Raw genomic sequence first — 8,269 nt, 5'->3', positions numbered from 1 at the left:
AGAAAGAAAGAAAGAAAGAAAGAAAGAAAGAAAGAAAGAAAGAAAGAAAGAAAGAAAGAAAGGAATGAGTGCATCAAGGTGAGGTTGGGATGCTTTGGAGATGTAGAGAGTAGGGATAGTGGATATTTTGGAGTAGATATATATGGAGCTGTCAAGCAGAAAGAAAAGAGAAAAACCACAGAGATTCCTGGATATAGTGAAGGACGACGTGCAGAGTTAGTGTGACAGAGGAGGATTGATGGGGTGAGAGGGAAAGGGCGCAGCAAAAAGATGATTTTGTCCTCATTTTTAATTAGACTATACTTAAACTCTTGAGATATTAGTTGCTGTGTAATGATTTTGTTCAGTTTTCTAAAGTTCTCTAAAAGGTGATCATGTTTTAATTCACTTTTGTGTTTCCCTTTTCTCTTCTTTTTTTGCTCTTTCTTGTTAATCAGCTCTGGAAAACATACTCAAGTGAAACTAATGAAACAAGGGAAAATCAGTCTTGGAGTGAGCTGTCACATCACCTACTTGCAGCATTGTTTGTGCATGTAAACATATAACCCACACATTGCAAAATCATAGCAAGCGTGTTGACCCGTAACACTGCTTCCTTTGCTCTCAAAAAGGCTCTTTATGGGGGAAATGTTGAGGTATCAGTTGCTGTTTTTCAATTTATACCAGCAGATGGAAGCATAACACAGGTGGCATGCTTGCCTGTAGAGCCCACAGCGCTCACAGACATCACTTTCATGTTACCCTCAGCCCTGTGTGTGGTAAAAGCAATGACTAGACTAAATTACTGTTTTTGGTTTAACTGTTTTTGAGCAGGAATTAATGAATGAAATCTAAAAACAACAGTAAAATAGGAAAAAGTAAACAAGAATATGCTGCTATTAACACATCGCTCATGATTTCTTTCCATAATTCCCTCTAACCCTTCTCTTGACCTTGTAGTCTCATGTGTTACTTGTCAGATTTAGATCCATCTCTGGGGATCTTCACTTTTTCTCCTCTAATCAGTTTTAATGCATTATATGTGTGACAGCGAAACAAATGGAGAAACACATTAGAGATCTGCTCTAACAGCTAACAGTAATATTTATCCCTGCAGCAATCCTAAAGTGACTCCGATGCTGTGCATATATACACCCACGCATCTTTCATCATAATGACATTTTGCTCAGCACTTCCCTTTCTACCTGTAGCTCCAGTATATTCTGTATCTCTGCACCGATCGTGTGATCGTGGCTCAAGAGTTGGGAGTTTGCCTTGTAATCGGAAGGTTCGGCTCGGACAGTCTCGGTCGTTGTGTCCTTCACCTACCGCCTACTGGTGTTGGCCAGAAGGGCCGATGGCGCGATATGGCAGCCTCGCCTCTGTCAGTCTGCCCCAGGGCAGCCGTGGCTACAACTGGCCTCCACCAGTGTGTGAATGGGTGGATGACTGGATGTGTAAAGTGCTTTGGGGTCCCTAGGGGGGACTCGTAAAAGCGCTATACAAATACAGGCCATTTACCATTTACCATTACCACCATCATATTGTAAAACACCATGCTTCTGAGTCCTGCACATGATAGGCTATATCAGGATTGGAAGCACTTGTTTCTCTTGGTCTAGTTGCCAGTAAAGCCATCATAGCCTGTAGCTTTTCTTGGTTGATGTTTTTGACATGCTTTAATTTCCCAGCCACCCTTCAAAGGATAGTTGGATGGATGAAGCAACTGCAACTGTGCATGTGAAGTAAAGTGTCCACACTGTGCAGTGGGAAAACATCTCTTCTCCTTACAAAATGTATCTGATGTGAGTGACACTGAATTACCGTATTAATGGAAACACTAACCTGTGGAGAACTCTCTGAGAGCTGTGCTGGGCTTCTGGTATGTCTTTTTCCGTTGCACTTTTTATTGATGAAGTAAGTGAAAACGCCATTCATCTGCTCTGTGTCATGAGCAAGGAGCAAGGATTTTGTGCGTCATTCTTTCATCCTCAAACTAAGGCTCTTGGTGCACCTACGCCCAGTTTACTGCAGCTGTGGTGAAAGCCAGGGTGAAGCGCAGAGCGGAGGAGGCAGTCTGTACTTGCTCCCCTCCAGCATGTTAATGTTAAGATGTTGGATTATTATTTTTTCCAAAACTGATGAATAAAGTATGGATTGATTTTAGGATTTCACGTCAATATCTGTTTTGTGTTTTTTAAAACTTGGAGCGTTTTTTAACTTTCCTTCATACGCGCACACGCAAATGGAGACGGGGATGCATCAGTCTCTGAAGTAGATCATCACTCATCTTCTACTCACCCGTCCCTCCTCCCTTCACTGATGCTCTCTCCCTCCCCTCCCTTGCTTTGGGAGCCAGATGGATTACCTCATCAATCAAAGTTCCTAGAATCACATCTTGTGCATGTGTGCGTCTGTGCATGTTTGTGTGTGCGCGTGCATGCGCATGTGTCCCAACACTACAGTGTCTTCATTTTAAGGAAGAGAGAGAGAGAAAAGATATTTAAAGAAATTTTCTGTCTCATTCACTTCTCTTCATCTGCTTATACACAGGGAGCAGCTCATTTTCTTCATGCATGAAAGCCTGTTTGAGCTGACAAAATGACACAATCAAAATAATGTGAGTGCTCTTGTTTGTAGGTGGGACAAGGGCTTTTAATTTGACAAGTGTACGTAGAATTCCAAAGCTGAGCAGTGAAATATGGCCTGATTTCTGTAAACAACCAGAGAAGACAAGATTATGCAGTATTATTTGAATGTATTTTTAAGTTTTAAATACTTCAAAACTGTGAAGATTTTTGCAATACACAATCAAAATGCAATTAACTTGATTAGAAGAATCTAGCCCATTTCCCCTTTCTATTCTGTGCTATGCATTAAAAGTCAGACCCGCCCTTTTAATGTTAGTCTACAGTGATACAAGTGTAGCTAAGTCAAAAACGACCCCTTGTTTTATGTCCTCTAACCTACGAGAGGAAGTTCTACAATGTTGTACAGTCTGTGTATTTTTTTCCCCCTCCTCGAAAGAAACAATTATGGAGCGGGCAACGCTGATAACACCTAAGGAATTTGAGGCATGCACAAACAGCCCTTCCCCCATCCGCTTAGCTCAATCTCTCCCCTTCCCCCTTCCCCCTTCCCTCATCCCCTTCTCTCCTTTCCTCCCACTCCATCATCAGGCTTTCTTTCTGCCTCTTTACACTCAGAATCTGTTCACATTACTTGCAGCTGGGACTTGGGGTTAAAAAAAAAAAATCAAATCAAGAGAAACAAAAATAAATCGTGCAACATTTAGATTGTGGTGTCATGACAATGAGCCCAATGTTTATGCATGTTAACACCAAATAGGTTCTCAGTGATAATCTGTTAATTACATCCTCAGATGGTGAGTTTTGAAATGTTGTTAAACTGATGTGTACCAATCAAGCAATATGGCTAATTATTAAAAAATCTATACTTTTTATTTGTATTAAGTAAGTAAGCAAGTAAGTACATTTTTTATATAGTACCTTTTTAGATAAGGCTCAGAAAGTCTTTCACAACAACAATCAGCAAAACAAAACAAGTAATCATGAACTCGAGAGGAAAAGGAATCCAGAATTTAAAAAAATATAGACGTCTCAGACACTGGCCTTACTTCAGTGGCTCTGTCAGGAGTTTATAAATAGAAAATATGAACTGAACAAAAAATAAGAAATAAATAATCAGAACAAAGAAATTGTAACACACTGTCGAGCTTTTCATCTCAGTTTATTATAAAAGGGAAACTCACTTCTTCTCTTTTCTAATGAATTTATTTGTATTTAGAGGCAGCACACATCAACCACCACTGCTGTCAATGAATAGATCAAATACTATGCCCATTAAAAACAGCTTTAAGTGCTTTATTTTATAATAGCTTCTATTCCTTACTATGAAATTTAAAAAGTTGTTTCAAAATTGTGTTGGATTTAAAGACTAAACAGGTAGGTTTTATGCTAATATTAGGTCAGTGATAGAGTTGACATTAGGGTGAAGATTGTTGAGGTCAGTTGTCTTAATAGTTTTCTCATTTCCTATTTGAATTAATGAAATAGGAGCTGTAAACTGCTCCCGATTGTCTCAAATACAATCTGAAATAGTGCCTCAGAAGAATCAGGATGTCCGGGATGCTTGCACAATTTTACTCACTGTGCTAATAGATTAATTATCATTATAAAAAGATAATTAATGGACATGTGCACACAAACAATATCTTACGCTGAAACCTAAAAGTCATCATCCATTCCCCTCAAGCCGCCTCGCCCCTCAAAACTTCCTTTTTCACACTCTCCCTCAAAAACACATTCCAGCCACAGGGAATGCCTGACTGATTGTTTGATGAGTGTTAGGGGTGTGTGTGTGTGGTCTGTTCGGCAGACGTGTTAAGTAGCTACTCTCACGTGAAGCAAGCGAATGCATCCATTTGTTTGTCTGTGCCTCTGATAATGCATCTTTTTTTATGGCTTTTATTCACTACAACAGAGCTGTAGCCATTCATTCGCTGCTTAACCCGCACTGAGAACAAGCAACATGCACATGTGTAATTAAATTCATTAAGGTTTTAATTAAAATGGCAAAAAGCTATTTTGTGAGATAGTGCACTTTTTATTGTTTACTGTAATTAAAAAGAGTTTATTTCGTGACTACCAGTGTATTTCTCTCGCTGCTGCTGCTGCTGCGTGAATGGTTTATGTTACATGAAAACCAAACACATGAATTAACATAAATAATAAAAGCCATAGCTTATGAAACTCGAGCTGCACATATCTGCAGAGATTGCTTCAATATGCAGTAAGCTGTTTCTTTATGTGGAGCAGGTGTTGGGTGAAGGGATTGCTCTGTCAGAGGTGAAGATTTTAAAGAAAGAAAGACTGGCTGCTTCTCATTTTCACCCTTAACCACATAGTGCTCATTGGTCATTTTCGAATGACACCTTTGTCTTTTTCTTCTTTTTGCCCACTTCTAGAAATTCTGCAGTGACTTTCTGCCTTTCTACCACTCTCAGCCATTTTGACCTTGAACCCCACATTGACAATCTCAGTGACCCAGACCCTTCCTCACACATGAACTACCTGAACCCTTTCACAGCATTCATATCCACTTTCCACCACACACAGGCTCCCTTCCTCCCAAACAACAACCCACTTTGATGACAGGGGTTCACCCCCACTGCATTCATGCTCTCTATAGCAAACCACAGGGTGGAATTTCCTAAACAGTTGCCTTTGTCCTGAATGGCTTCCACACTGCAAAATAGCTGTGGCTATATGGCTGCATTTCATAATAAACTTGCAAATAAAAAGTATCTGCTAAGGCTGATTTATTTTAGAAGACAAATTAAAAAAAAAAGAGAACATTTTTAATGCAAGTCTGTACCAGATGCAGCTTTCATTTTATGAAAAGAACTCTGACCCATGCTTCAAAACATAGTTTCACTCCCACTTTGAGGCCACGATAAATTAAAGTTTTTTTTTAAGGAAAAGAAACAGGCAATGCACCACCGCTTTCTTTCTTTTTTGTCTCTAATATAAAGCATTACGGTTATCCCACACATACGCCTGCATGCACACATAAGCATAAACACATGCCCGTGTGCACATGTGAACCGCTTAGCTACTCTTGAGGTAATAAGTATGGATTCACAGGCTATAACACTTGGGGTGGAGGGGGCTGGGTTACTTAGCAACTAGCCTGTTGATGTCCAAACAATGTTCATGTCGTCAAAGCGGCTGGTTGTAACAGACTGAGGTTCTGCTGCTGGTGCAGCAGTCTTGCTGGTGTGTTCCTAAAGGGAAATGAATGAACAGACACACACAGGCTGCTGAAGCCAGAGATACACGGACTAACACAAAGTGCTTATGGTTCATTTCTTAGAAATATTGACCATACCGCTGCACTTGTCATTTTATTGTCCACACAGAGGACATGCAGTGCTCACAGCTGGCAGAGTGGGCCGTCTGTGGAGGAAGGAAAGCCTTTTGCTCACTAGACTATACAGGGATGTGCCATTTCTATAAAGCCTGCAATCTGTAGAGCTATTTTGTAAAATCTACAAAAGGCAAATTGATAGCAGAGGAAACTTTTTTGTGGTTTTTAACTTTACCTTAAACAAAGCTAATTATAAGCAAAATACACAGAGAATTTGGAGACTAACAGCTACAGCTTTATTGAACAGAAGGCACACAATCCTAAGGGAAAGTCAGTTCTGCCTACCAGTTGTAGGCTGTTTTATATGTCGAACACATGCATTGCTCTTAAAAGTCATCTCTGGTGTTTGTATCAGCAGCAGAAATTGTGCTTTGGTGTATACATGCTGGAAAAAACACAAATCACTCTTCTTCTGGTGAGAGATTTTGCAAAGAGTCCCCATGCTTGAAAAAATACATTGACTCATAAATCATTCATGACTCGATATTGATGTACTGTCCAAAACACTGAAATGAAACTAATAGATTGCTAATTTCATAATTGATGGCTGCAGTGTGAGATTAAAAGTAGCAGCAGGGCTGGGTTTTTTGTGTCAGTGCTGGTTATACTGAATGCCACTGCAATTTAGGAATCAGGTTTCAATTGCCATCTGTGTTGGAATATGTCTTCCAGCCAATTGCTGGCAACAAGAGAAAGTGAAAAGCCATTCAAATATAGTAGTAGTAGATAAGAAACCAGAGTCAGTGACTAGGCAGCTATGGATAACATATTAAAGGTAACTTTAGGACAATGCTCATTCACACTCTGATGTCAAATTTTTAGGGTTAGCACCTCATGTGTGTCTGCTCTTTGATAGTATTTGTCTGTAACCTTCAGAACAAACAACACAGTGTTGCATTTGACCCATTTCACTGTGACAAAACCACATCATTGCCTCGCACAAAAGTTTATTTCCGACCATTTAAAACACCAGAACTAAAAGTTCTAATCAGCACAATTTAAGTGTTGCACAATAGTTTCTACTAGTGGTGAGTCCTAGATACTTAATTGAGTTACACAAACAATACAAACAATAGCTTTGTTTCTGTTTGGTCACAAGTCATTGGGTCAGTGACGGCACAAGCAAGAAACTGACTATATGTCTAAATATGTCTCTTTCCCTCCAGATGACCAAAACAGGAAGGTCTCAAGTTGTACACAACATACTTGATTATTTTTTGCTTCCCTGGCCCATGAAATTATTTTCATCTTGCTTCTGATGAACTAATGACTACAATGGAGGTGGCACTAGCGAAGGAGAACCTTAGTAATGACATTATAAGTCTGGGTTTATAAAATGTATTCATTTATTTTTCTCTTGTGCCAGACTGAAGGTTTTAAGGCTCTGTATGTCTTCAAAAGACATGTTGCTTGGATATTAATCATAGGGAAAAAAAGACAGATACACTTTTTTAAAAATGGTTTTTAGGAGCAGATTTTACACGTTTAGACAAACAAGATGCTCTAAATGGGGGCATGTTAAATCATGCAATGATCCTCGGAGCTCCAGCTACTCTGGGGGATCTGTGTTATAAGCATCAGCAGTCTGGAGTTATCACAAATGGTTCTTTCCTTCTTGGGCAAAGTAAGATAATAATAAATGGCATCTGAAGGCATGCAGCAGGAGAACGGCACGGATAAAACTGATTGGAGTGATGAGAACATGTTAATGGAAAGCAGAGAGCTGTAACTATAAAACAGTATGTCTTGTCATCTTTATAATGATATCCAGAAAAGACTGACTTATGTGAACTGGCTGATTGTTTGCATTCAGTATTTAATGAGGAAATATTAACCATTCTCAGTTCATAGGAGTTGCTGTACTGCAAATGTACTTAAGAAAGTTTAAAATGCATTTGTTATCAGTAAAAAACAACAACAACAACAACAACAAAAAAACAAATAGAGAGAGAAAGCCACACATACAAAGGAAGGAGGAGCAGCAAATTAAATATGCTTCAGTTCAGTTCAATTTAGTTTCATGTTTATAGTGCCAAATCACACCACAAGGTGCTTTATAGTGAAAGAAAAAGACCCTACAATATTAAAGAGAAAACCTCAAAAATCACATGTCCCCATATGACCAAGCACTTGGTGACAGTGGGAAGAAAAAACTCCCTTTAAACAGGAAGAAACCTCCAGCAGAACCAGAATCAGGGTCAGCCATCGTCCACAATTGGTTAAGGGGGTGAGGGAAAAGAGAGCACAGAGAGACAGCACAAAAAACACCCACGGGAAATAGCCAACCCTTCAGGTGGGTTAAAAGGATGTGGAGGTGTTATGAATTTCTTACATCTAAGAT

This window comes from Pundamilia nyererei, unplaced genomic scaffold (assembly GCF_000239375.1).
Source record: "Pundamilia nyererei isolate P.nyererei 1_Seehausen unplaced genomic scaffold, PunNye1.0 scaffold00092, whole genome shotgun sequence".
In the NCBI taxonomy this organism is placed as follows: Eukaryota; Metazoa; Chordata; class Actinopteri; order Cichliformes; family Cichlidae; genus Pundamilia; species Pundamilia nyererei.
The sequence above is the reverse complement of the archived record's forward strand: the minus strand, read 5'-3'. Positions refer to the sequence as shown.